The sequence below is a fragment of the Nycticebus coucang genome, chromosome Y, assembly GCF_027406575.1.
Source record: "Nycticebus coucang isolate mNycCou1 chromosome Y, mNycCou1.pri, whole genome shotgun sequence".
Lineage (NCBI taxonomy): Eukaryota > Metazoa > Chordata > Mammalia > Primates > Lorisidae > Nycticebus > Nycticebus coucang.
The window spans coordinates 670,490-684,094 of record NC_069805.1 but is presented as its reverse complement, the minus strand read 5'-3'; positions in this window follow the sequence as shown (position 1 = coordinate 684,094).

Below are 13,605 nucleotides of genomic sequence, written 5' to 3'. Positions count from 1 at the left end.
GGACAGCCTGGAAATCATGATAAAATGAAAGAACCAATCATAGTGTCCTCTGATCTTCCTGATCTCTTTTATCTTTTTTTTTTCTTTCTTTCTTTTTTTTTTTAAGACAGAGCCTCACTTTGTTACCCTTGATAGAGTGCCCTGGCATCAGTGGCTTACAGCAACCTTAAACCCCTAAGCTCAAGCAATCCACCCGCTTCAGCTTCCCAGAGTATTAGGATTCAGGGTGTGAGCCACTATCCCCACTTGATCTCTAACATCTTTCCAAGAGATCCTATAGATTGAGCAGAGACCCAAGTATGTAGCTATTGGAGAGGAATCAGATCAATTCCTTTTAAACAGACTTTCATGATTATGTTTTAGTCATATCTTATAGTTGAAGAAACTTAAACCCCAAAATGTAGATTCCATTTTGCTTCAAATCCCTCAGCTGCTTGGTGCTTCAGACCTGTTATGTTCAGAATTGTCTCTCCAAAATTAGGGTTAAGCCAGAAACTCCAGTACCTGTGACTGCCACTACAATTGGGGAGAAGACTTTTAAAACAGGGATTGAGTTAAAATGAGGCTGGTAAGGTGGGTCCTATCTAATCTGAAATTAGATACACATTTAAGAACAAGAAATTTGAACAAAGAATTACTGGAAATGTGTGAATAGACATAGACCACTATGTTTACATAGCAAGAGGGCTAGCTTCTACAAACAGAAAGCCTCAGAAAACACTAAGAAGGGCAGCACCTGTGGCTCAAGGACTAGGGCACCAGCCGTATGGCAGAGGTGGCGGGTTCAAACCCGGCCCCGGCCAAAAACTGCAACAACAAAGACGACACAAAGGTGATCACCTTGCCTTCATCATTCCCAGGCTATAAAACTTTGAGGGGGAAAGAAAAGTTTGTTATTTTAGATACCCAAGTTTGTTCTATTTTGTTACTGGCCAGCAGACATAGGGAACTAATAGAATAATCTTGACTTTAAGACTTTGTGCTATAGACTGGGTGCAGTGGCTCACACCTATAATCTTAGCACTCTGGGAGGCTGAGGCAGGTGGATTGCTTGAGCCCAGGAGTTTGAGACCAAGATCAAAACCCCTTCTCCAAAAAAAATAGCCTGGCATTGTGCCTGGTGCCTGTAGACCCAGCTACTGGGAAGGTTGAGGCACAAGGATTGCTTGAGCCCAAGAGCTTGAAGTTGCTGTGAGCTATTGACTCCACAGCACCCCACCCAAGAGACAGACTAAGACTTTGTCTGGAAAAAAAAAATACTTTGCCCTATTAAAAAATAGGGAAGGTTTTTAAAGCCCTGTTAAAGTGATACCAAAATATCCATTGAAAACTCTATACAAAGTGTAACAAATCCAGATACACTGTGAAAGAAAACAGGAAAATGTCTTGAAATACTTTCCTTGAGTGATATCTAGGCCTAAGCCAATCACTCTGTAATCAAATATCAACTTTTACTTTTGTTTCCATTGCAACTCTTGCCAGTTGTAACTAGGAAAGACCTATGGCAGAAGTCCTCAAACTTTTTAAACGGGGCCAGTTCACTGTCCCTCAGACCATTGGATGGTACACTACAAAATGAAAATGCAGAAACCATCTTTTTAAAGAAATTAAGAACTTCAAGATGGTGAACTAAGAGCACTTTTTTAGAGTATTAAACTTTTTCTTGAATTAGACCAGGGAAACATGAAGAAATCATAAAATTAGAATACCAGCACTTTCAAATCTCTAAGAATTTACGGAATGTTATCTTTGAGTATTAATGCTGTAGTTACAATAAGAGACAAGACATCTTCCCCTAAAAAACACTTGCCCATTTCTGATACATTCGTTGCTAACAAGTCCCAAGTTGAACCTAATCAAAACCTTTGTGTTCTGTTATGTTTTACAGCAGTGGTTCTCAACCTTCTTAATGCCACGGCCCTTTAATACAGTTCCTGTGGTCACAACCCACAGGCTGAGAACTGCTGCCTTATAGGAAACACAGATACCAGAGTAACAAGTTCAACATCTATTCCCACCTTGGGAATAGAATCATTAAAATCTACACTGTGGAAATTCTACGTTATCAAACGTGCTTGTTTATTTAACATGCAAACTCTAGTGAGGATGAAGGAGTGGTAAGAAAGTAGAGAAAAACAGCTAAGATGAAAAAGAAAATTCTCAACGTAGTCATATTTTGATGCAGATTCATACTAACTGGAAAAAAATGTTTATGAGACAGTTGAAAATATGAACACTACCTGGATAGTTGATGAAATTAAGTAGGGCTTTGTTAATTAATTTGGGTATAAAGATGTTAGGTTTAATAATGTTATTTCAGTTATTTGCATAAATAGCTTCTATCTTTTAAAAATACATTTGGAAAAAAGTCATAGTAATATGTATTTCAGGTTTGTTTCAAAGGAATATGCATAAAAATAGGAGGAAACGATTAAGAGCAAAGTTATCATGAGTCAATAATACTGCATTTGGTAGAATGGGCACAGTGGCACATGCCTGTAATCCTACTACACTGCGAGGCCGAGGCCGAGGCCGGTGGATGGTCTGAGATCTTTCTTCCTCAGCTTGAACTTGGCCCAAGGGTGGTCACAACCCAACCTTTAGATTCGAGATTAGCCTAAGCGAGAGTGAGAACCTATCTCTAAAATTATCCAGGCATGTGGTGGGCATGGGCGCCTGTACTCCCAGCAACACAGGAGTTGCTGAGGCAGGAGAATCAACTGGGCAGGAGAATCAACTGGGCCCAGAAGTTTGAGGTTGCTGTGAGCTATAACACTATGGCACTCTACCTAGGATGACAAAGTAAGCCTCTAACTCAAAAATAAAATTGCATCTGGTGATGGGTGGTGGAGGTCATTATATTATATTCCTTAGCTTGTGTGAGGAAGGTAGGAAATGCTGTTGACCTTCTCATAGGCATAAGCCCCAAACTAGAACATGCAGGGTAATAAAACTGGCCCAAACTGTAAGGAATACAGAGGATAAGGAATCCTGGGCTAGGAGGAACAAAAGGGAAAGAGTTTGTTCACATACAGAAATACCACAGTGTATCTGACAAAGAGTAATAAATATTTGTCAAACCATGTGCAGGTTGATGTGGCTTCCTCTACAACCCAAATGAAGACAGATAGGGAAATCAAGCTTTGTACACACACCTAGGACATTACCTACCATACTTCTATAGACTAGTGTAAGACTGAAACAAGTGAATTGCACCCCAGCTTCTTGCCCAGAGAGATGGGGAGGAGGGTGTCCACAGCCTTTTAGTGGCAGGCCCAATGCACCATCTGGATAGTTTAAGGTTGGGGCTGTGACCACCCTTGGGCCAAGTTCAAGCTGAGGAAGAAAGATAAGGCCCAGCAGTATGAGGTTGCAGGGAGCAATGAGGATGCCACTGCACTCTTCACATGTCAAAAAAGACTGAAAAAAACTTTTAAATATAGATTCCTAACAATTTAAAGGTATTATTAGAATGGATGAAAACCTGTGGCTCAGTGAGTGGGGCGCCGGCCCCATATGCCAAGGGTGGCAGGTTCAAACCCAGCCCCGGCCAAACTGCAACAAAAAAAAAATAGCCGGGCATTGTGGCGGGAGCCTGTAGTCCCAGCTACTCGGGAGGCTGAGGCAAGAGAATTGTGTAAGCCCGAGTTAGAGGTTGCTGTGAGCCGTGTGACACCACGGCACTCTACCCAAGGGTGGTACAGTGAGACTCTGTCTCTACAAAAAAAAAAAAAAAAAAAGAATGGATGAAAACTTCCAAAACTCTAATAAAAAAAGTGTGCTTGTAAAGATTACTAACCCAACACAAAAATGTTAGACAAAAGTAAGTATTAAAGAAATGTTATGACCTTTTATTTATTTATTGAGACAGAGTCTCACTATGTCACCCTTAGTGGAGTGCCATGGCATCACAGATCACAACAACTTCAAACCCTTAGGTGGAAGCAATTCTCTTGCCTCAACCTCACAAGTAGCTGGGACCACAGGTGCCTGCCACAACACCCGCCTATTTTTTGGTTGTAGTTGTCTTTATTGTTTGGCAGGCCCAGGCTGGGTTTGAACCCACAAGTGCTGTATAGAAATGTTATGACTTTTTGTATAAGTGTTATTTCTTTTTATATTCTTATACTTTGTCGTAGCAAAATGTTTTTTATTTTTATCAGAAAAAAATACAATTTTATTAGAAAAAAATATAATTTTTGTAAACAAAATGAAAATATGTATCTTAATTTTCCAAAATTTAAAAGCTAGTTGTAAACATTTTATTACAATAGTTATTTACATGATTTTAATAAAATTTATTTTCTTTATAAGATACATTGAAAACACTTTTTTTTTAAGGCTTTCAGTAAATGTCCTATTTTTAAATATGACAAAACTGCTTTGGGAGGTTGTTACTAACTTTATAAAACAAACAGACATTATGGACTAGTATTTGTCTGGACTAGAAGTTTTGCATGATTCCCTTTCTGATCTTGTGCTAAGTAAAAAGTTGCTTTCTGACAGGTTCAAGTATCTTTCTGGAGACCTCAAGAATAAAAAATTGACCCAATTCATATGGATATTACTGACATTGTTTGATGTCTAAATCCTTGGTTTGATTTTATAGTTTCAAAATTTTTTTTAAAAAGCTAATCCAAAATTTCTTATAGAAATGTCCCAACAAAACCATCTTTAGAAGAGCCTATATGGCCAATTACTATTCTTATTATACTTTATGCAAATAATCAGGCCAAATATAAGACTAAAACTTATATTGAACTACAGCAGCACCTGTGACTCAGTGAGTAGGGTGCCAGCCCCATATACCGAGGGTGGCAAGTTCGAACCTGGCCCCAGCCAAACTGCAACAAAAAATAGCCAGGCATTGTGGCAGGCGCCTAAAGTCCTAGCTACTCAAGAGGCTGAGGCAAGAGAATTGCCTAAGCCTAAGAGCTGGAGGTTGCTATGAGCTGCGACACCATGGTGCTCTATCGAGGGTGACAAAGTGAGACTCTTGTCTCTAAAAGGAAAAAAAGTAAAAAAAACTTAAGAACAGACTTATTATTAGAGCCTAGCCTTGGTCATTCTCTTTTTTATTATTACTATTTGCCTATAATTTCTATAGAAATATAAAATTATTTTTTATTATTATTTATAAAAATATAAAATTATTTCTATAGAAATATAAAATTATTCCTTAGCAAAAACAAGCCTCATTAAAAAAACACTGAATTTAATTTTCTACATAATATGTTCAGTTGGCTCCCTAATCAAGTAAGTTCTTTTTTTCATTCTGACATACAAATTTTTTCTGTAGTAATAATTTTATGTACATATTTCTACTTTCAAATTATTAAATGCACATAGCTCTCATTTTACTTTTTTTAAGGACACCAAATCAAGGCTGGCTTCATGCCTGTAATCCCAGCATTCTGGGAGGCCAAGGTAGGTGAATTGCCTGAGTGTGTAAGTTTCAGACCAGCCTGAGCCAGAGAGAGACCTTATCTCTAAAAAATAGCCAGGCGTTGTGGTGGGTGTCTGTAGTCCCAGCTACTCAGGAGGCTGAGGCAAGAGAATCACTTAAGCCCAAAAGTTAGAGGTTGATGTGAGCTGTGATACCACCACACTCTATTGAGGGAAACATAGTGAGACTCTGTCTCAAAAAAAAAAAACACACCACAAAAATCACAAAATTTGAAAGGCTAAAAATAATTCAACAAGTGAAAACAGCTATAAGCCATAACTTATTCAGTTACCCTTGAGACTAAATTCATTAATTCATTCTGATGTGCAAACTGTTATTATTATAACCATAAATGTTGCTACTATTTTATTGCCTACGAATAACTTAATCCATAATTTACATTTCTTCTTTAGACCAGTTCCGGCGCCTGTAGCTCAAGGAGTAGGGCGCCGGTCCCATATGCCAGAGGTGGCGGGTTCAATCCATAATTTACATTTCTTCTTTAGACCAGTGGTTCTCAACGTGGGGTCACAACAGGAACCGTATTAAAGGGCCACAGCATTAAGAAAATTGAGAACCACTGCTTTAGACCAATGGCTAAGGCCAAAATAATGGTCACCCAGTTATTAGAGATAACTTATTATTCAAGAAAATAGTGTACAGCCTTATGTCATTACTAACAATCTGGCCTAAATTCAATGACACGAGTCTTCCCCTAACCAAAAGACCACAAATGTGAAAAATGAATCTTCTCCATGCCAAAAAGTTTTTTGAAAAAATCTATCACTTTATTTTTTTTTGTGGGTTTTGGCCGGGGCTGGGTTTGAACCTGCCACCTTCGGTATATGGGACTGGCGCCCTACCACTTTGAGCCACAGGCGCCGCCCCCAAAATCTATCACTTTAACCTGAACAAAGATTAATCATCAACGCTTTCATGAAATATGTTTAATCAAAACAAAGGAAATGACATCTAAAACAGTAATTACCTTAAAAGTAAATATTCTTTTAAAATAACCCACTTGGTGAATATTTTGTGATTCAAGATATTCAACATCCTCTCCCTGAATCTAAGGAAAGTTATCACCAATTCGTTAAAGTGGTGATGTACTGATCTACTGCATAACCTATTGACACTGAAAAGAATGCACATTTATTCCTGAATCATAAACATTCACTGATCTTCTTACACATGGAGATTTTATCCTATTTGCAATCTGTGTTGAATGATTGTAGTGTCTTTATTTTATTTTCTAATGAAAAAGGGCAACCTGGCATCAACATCAAAGTTCTTAAGTATATGAAGAAAAAATAATGACATAGTTAAAAATGGGAGAAACAGCAACAAGCAATACTGAATAAGCTTCAATAAATCACTTTCAATAATGGATAGAAAAACTGGATATAAGAGCAACAAAAAAACTTAGAATTTTAAACCTCTATAGATGAACTGGACATAATTGTTACACACAAAACATTCCACCCAACAACAGTAGAATACTCATTCTTTTAAACTACATACTAATCCAATTGTAGTTGCTCACACTTGTAATCTCAGCACTTAGGGAGGTTGAGGTGAAAGGAGTGTGAGGCTGGGCATTCAGGAGCAGTCTGGGCAATATAAAGTGACCCCATCTCAAAACAAGAACAATAAAACATGTACCCACTGAACGAATATTCTCTGGGATACAACATACGTTCAGGCACAAAACAAGTTTTAGGAAATTTTAAAAGACAAATTATGCGAAGTACCTTTTCTGGATACAAGAGAATGAAACAAAGACAATTGGAAAATCCATTAGTATGTGGAAACCAATAAGAAACTTAAAAATATGAAATAATCCGGCTGGGCACCTGTGGTTTACGCAGCTAAGGTGCCAGCCATATACACCTGAGCTGGCAGGTTAGAATCCAGCTCAATGACAAAACAAAGGCTAAAGGCACATCATATCAACTGATGGATTTGACAAGATTCATCAGAATATAAATGTCTTAACACAATAACTAAGAAAATACCGTGAAGGCTATGTTACCAGTTAGGTGAAAATATTTCAAATTGTATATAAAACCAGCACATTGTACCCCACGATTGCATTAATATACACAGCTATATGATTTAATTTAAAAAAAAATCATCAAGGGCGGCACCTGTGGCTCAGTGGGTAAGGCGCCAGTCCCGTATACCGAGGTGGTGGGTTCAAACCCAGCCCTGGCTGAACTGCAAACCAAAAAATAGCTGGGCATTGTGGCGAGCACCTGTAGTCCCAGCTACTCAGGCGGCTGAGGCAAGAGAATTGCTTCAGCCCAGGAGTTGGAGGTTGCTGTGAGCTGTGTGATGCTATGGCACTCTACCGAGGGTGATAAAGTGAGACTCTGTCTCTACAAAAAAAAAAAAAAAAAAAAATCATCAAAAACCTGGGACAAATGAGGCCTAGAAAGTAATTTAAGAAAGGCCTTATTTAAAAAATCTCCCACTGTTGGCTCAGACCTGTAGCTCAAGCCGCTAAGGGTCAGCCACATACACCTGAGCTGAGTTGGTTCAAATCTGTGCCAGGCCCACCAAACAACGATAACTGCAACCAAAAAATAGCCAGGCATTGTGGCAGGCGCCTGTAGTCCTAACTACTTGGGAGGCGGAGGCAGGAGAATCGTTTGAGCCCAGGAATTGGAGGCTGCTGTGAGCTGTGATGCCACAGCACTCTACCTAGGGTTTTAGCTTGAGGCTCTGTCTCAAAAAAAAAAAAAAAAAAAATAATAATAATAATCTTAGCTACTTAAGAGGCTCAGAAGGGAGAATGATCTGTGCTCTGGAGTTTGAGTTCAGCCTAGACAACATAGACCCCATATTAAAATGAAACAAAACAGATCAAAATACAAACAAAAACAATGGCTCAAACAAGTTACAAGGGAAAATTTTTGTGAACCACCAAGTAAAACACAACTTGTGACACAACATGTGGAATGCAGTAACAATAGTGCAGACAAGTAAGTTTATAACTGTAAACACATAAATATACAATCTACCCCTGGGTTGCTTATTAAATAGCTGTCTTGCTATTTAATAAATGCATTTTCTGTTTCCACATTTGTTACAGATTTAAAAATCTATCATTTCATCAAACTTTGAGTTAAATCTGCATTATACCAACTATTGTCAAGCTAGAAAACTTTTATGTCTAAGGTGCAAAAACAACATATTAAGAGTTTTGTACTTTTTTCATTGAAATACCTGTTTGTTTGTTCATTCATTCATTTTAGATAATGAGTTGCTCTCTCAGCTGGAGTGCAGTTACACAATCACATCTCACTGTAATCTCACACGCCTGGCCTCATGTGATCCTCAAGGGCAATAAGCAGAAGACACTGTGATCAATGTTTCTATTTTTGTGGAGAAGAGAGATTTCAGGGTCCAGACTGATCTCAAACTTATGAGCTCAAGCAATCCGCCTGCCTGAGCCTCCCAACATGCTAAGATTACAAGTGTGAACTACCATGTCCAACTCCACTTCATTTTTTTAATTTTTTTTTGAGACACAGTCTTAAGCTGTCACCCTGGGTAGAGTTCTGTGCTCACAGCAACCTTAAACTTTTAGGCTCAAGCAATCCTCTTCCCTCAGTTTTTCTATTTTTGGTAGAGATGGGGTGTTGGCTTTTGCTCAAGCTGGTCTCAAACTTTTGAGCTCAAGCAATGCATCCACCTCAGCCTCCCAGAGTGCTAGGATTAGAGGCATGGGCCAACACACCTGGCCTCCATTTCATTTTTATTGTTATGTTTTATGTGACACGTGGCCTTAACAAAATGAAATAATAAAATAACAGTACAAAAGAAAAAAATGTGGGAGCAGAGGAAGATAAAAGAGAAGTTTGCTAATCAACACAAAAATAAAGTTAATAACCAGAGTAGTTTTAGTATTACTACCACATGGAGAAATGTTAGTTAACAAAAATATCTTGTATGGCTTGGTGGCTCTCACCTATATTTCTAGGACTCTGAGATGCCAAGGTACCCATCTCCTGCGTGAGCTCAGGAGTTCTGGACCAGCCTGAGCAAGATAGCCACCTCTACTAGAACCAGAAAAATTAGCCAGGCATAATGACACACACCTGTAGTCCCAGCTACTGGGGAGGTTGAGGTAAAAGGATCGCTTTAGCCCAGTTTGAGGTTGCTGTGAACTTTGACACCACAGCACTCTACCAAGAATGATAAACACTCAAAATAAAATTTTTTTGTTTATTTCAAAAAGGCCAGAATAATTAGAATTTTCCCAATGTAAACACAATGTTTGAGGTGATAAATACTCCCAATTACCCCAATGGATCATTATATATTATATAAAGGTACCAAAATATCTCATGTACCCTAGAACTGTGGGTACAGTTACATCAGTAAAAAATTAAAAAAAACAAAGGCTGGGCATGGTGGCTCACATGGTGGCACTCTGAGAGGCCAAGACAGATGGACTGCTTGAGCTCAGGAGTTCCAGACCAGCCTGAGTCAGAGACAGACCTTTTCTCTAAAAATAGACAGGTCTTGTGAAGGGCACCTGTAGTCCCAGTTGCTGAGGAGGCTGAGGCAAGAGAATCACTTGAGCACAGAAATTTGAGGTTGCTGTGAGCTACATCGCCATGCACTCTACACAGGGTGACAAAGTTAAGACTTTCTTAAACAAAACAAACCAAAAAAAAAAAAAAAATCCAACAAAACTAAGAGTTTGCTTATTGAAAAGATGGATAAAACTGGCAAAACTTCACCTAGACTTCACCTAGATCAACTAAGAAAAAAAGAAAAAGCATTCAAATAAAATCAGATATAACAGGTTATTATAAATAAATCCACAGAAAAAGAATTAGAGAACACAATGAAAATAAAAAGCCAAGAAACAGATAAAAGAAATGGATAAATTCCTAGAAACATGCAACTTACACAGAGTAAATCATTAAGAACAGAAGATCTGAACAATAACTAGCAGACAGCTGGAATCAGCAATCAATAATTTCTAACCAATAGCCCAGCTTCACTGGAGAATTCTATCGCTCATTTAAAAAAGAATCCTAAAAGAGGGAACATTTTAAAGTTCATTCTACACTGTCAGAGTTACTTCTGGATAAAGATACATAAAAAGATCACAGAATATTATCTGTGACATGCAAATTTATTCAAAAAATCCTCAACACTGTAAGCTGGTGTCAGGATGAGCCAGGTTAACAAAATAACAAAAACAAACTAGCAAACTGAATTCAATAGCACATTAAAAGGGATGGGTATAAACCACAGCGGAGAGGGATTTGTCATTAGAATGTAAGAGTGGTTCAACAATACCACTTTGTAGTATATTACACTTTAATATACTACAATGACAAAACAAAGGACAAAAGGCACATCCTATCAACTGATGCATTTGACAGGATTCATCAGAATATAAATGTCATAACACAATAAGAAAATACCCGGGCGGTGCCTATGGCTCAATCGGTAAGGCGCCGGCCCCATATACCGAGGGTAGTGGGTTCAAACTCGGTCCCGGCTGAACTGCAACCAAAAAATATCTGGGCGTTGTGGCGGGCGCCTGTGGTCCCAGCTACTTGGGAGGCTAAGGCAAGAGAATCACTTCAGCCCAGGAGTTGGAGGTTGCTGTGAGCTGTGTGATGCCACGGCACTCTACCGAGGGCCATAATGTGAGACTCTGTCTCTACAAAAAAAAAAAAAGAAGAAGAAAATACCGTGAAGGCTATGTTAACTAGTTAGGTGAAAATATTTCAAATTGTATATAAAACCAGCACATTGTACCCCACGATTGCATTAATATACACAGCTATATGATTTAATTAAAAAAAAGATTCGTCAAAAAACCTGAGACAAATGAGGCCTAGAAAGTAATTTAAGAAAGATCTTATATTAAAAAGCTCCCACTGTTGGCTCAGTGTCTGTGACTCAAGCAGCTAAGACGTCAGCCACATACATCTGAGCTGCAGGTTCAAATCCGGCCTGAGCCCACCAAACAATGACGGCTACAACCAAAAAATAGCCGGGCGTTGTGGCAGGTGCCTGTAGTCCCAGCTATTTGGGAGGCAGAGGCAGGAGAATAGCTTGAGCCCAGGAGTTGGAGGTTGCTGTGAGCTGTGATGCCATAGCACTGTACCCAGGGCGACAGCTTGAGGCACTGTCTCAAAAAAAAAGAGAAAAAAAGCTCCCACTGTTATCACAGTCAATGGTGAAAGACTGAAAGTTTTTCCTCTTAGATTAAAAACAAGAATGCTAAAATAAGTCTCAAAAAGACAAATTTTATGTGATTTTACTTGTAAGATATATTTAAAGTCAAATTAATAAAAACAGAAACTAGAATGATTAGTAGTAGGGCCAGTGGGGAGTGCAGAAAATTAAGTTTTTCAGTGCATACATAGTTTCAGATTCGCAAGGTAAGACATATTTAATAACAATGAGTTAATGAGTGCAGAGTTTCAGATTTATAAGTGAAGAAATATTTCATAGGCTTGGTTAGGATGCCACCCATATACACCAAGGCAGGTGGGTTGGAACCCAGCCAGGCCTACTAAACAATGGCAACTGCAACAACAACAACAAAAGCACTACAGGTAGTCCCAGGTACTTGGGAGGCTGAGGCAAGAGAACCGCTTAAACACAAGAGTTGGAAGTTGCTGGTGAGCTGTAACACCACAGCACTCTACCAAGGGTGACATAGTGAAAACTGTCTAAAAAAAGAAAAGAAAAACATTTCATAATATGAATATACATCACTTACTGAACTATTCATTCAAAACATTCTGTTTGGGGTTTTTTAACTATAATTAAAACTAACCAACCATTTTGCTGGCCCTTAAGTTTTTTATGAGGTCTAGAGTAGCCCCAAGATTTTGCATTTCTAACAAGTTTCCTATTAGGAAACTTTACTATTAGGTAATACTAATAGTGGCAGTCCCTAGCCCACACTTCAAAAACTTCTGCTCTATCACACTTCAAAAGCTGTGGTCCTGGTCCCAGATGACTACCATCCGTGCCTTGTTAGGAACTGGCCATACACAGCCCGAGCTCTGCCTCTTGGCTGCAACCCTCCATACTACTACTACCCCCCGCCCCCAATAATGGAAAACTTTTCTTCCATTAAGAAATGAAATGACCCGGGACTTGGAGGTTGCTGTGAGCTTTAACGCCAGAGCACTCTACTGAGGGCAATAAAGTGAGATTCTCTCTCTCCCCCACCCCACTCTCCAAAAAAAGATGTGAAATGAATCCTTAGTGCAAAAAAAAAGGTTAGGGATTGCTGCTCTGAGGTATTGGCTACTCATATCCTTTTCTTCACATAAATTTTACATTTGCAGGGAAAAAAAAGAAATTGATGAAATGACCAGAGTATCAGTCAATACATTTTCTTAATTGAATCATAGCCTGAATGTTGTCCTACTTGTTAGGTTTGCTAATGAACTTCAGTTGCCATGGTCTTGATTGACAACTCCATAGTCAGTGAAATTCATCATTCTGAAAAATCAGGCACATGTACCTACAAAGTTGAAGAATTGCATAATCTTTAAAATTACAGATGCTTTCAAAGCGAGGTGATGGTAACATAATCCTGTGAAAATATAGTAACTGCCACTGATTATACTTTTCAAGATAGTTGACTTTTGTTTTACAGGAATTTTACCTCCATAAAAATCGAAGGGTTTCAACCTTATCTTTTTTCTGATTTCTCATTAACTTTTACCTACCTCTGATTTTTTACTATGAAAATACTAGTTTTTGCTAAAGCCCTAGATCCAAGTACAAAGGAATAAGGCAAAGATGTGTAACTCCAGTACAGACTTTTAGCTATGGGGATGGTAAGAATCATGCACATTAAAAAATTAGTGTACATATTAGTGTACATTTATATACCAAGTTGCAAAAAAACCTGAGTCACATTTACCTTAAATGCTACAGGGGATGATAAGAATCATCACTGATGTGATGTACTGTGGATTATATGGAAATGAACTTTATACACCACTTTCTGCTAGTGAAATTTATCCATGAGATGGAAATTATACTAATAATCTTTTGTGGAGATAAAAAAATTAATTTGAAGACTGTGTTGACTAAAGGACTCATCAATTATCTCTTAATTACTCTGAAATATTACTTGTAAATTCACAGATTACATCCAA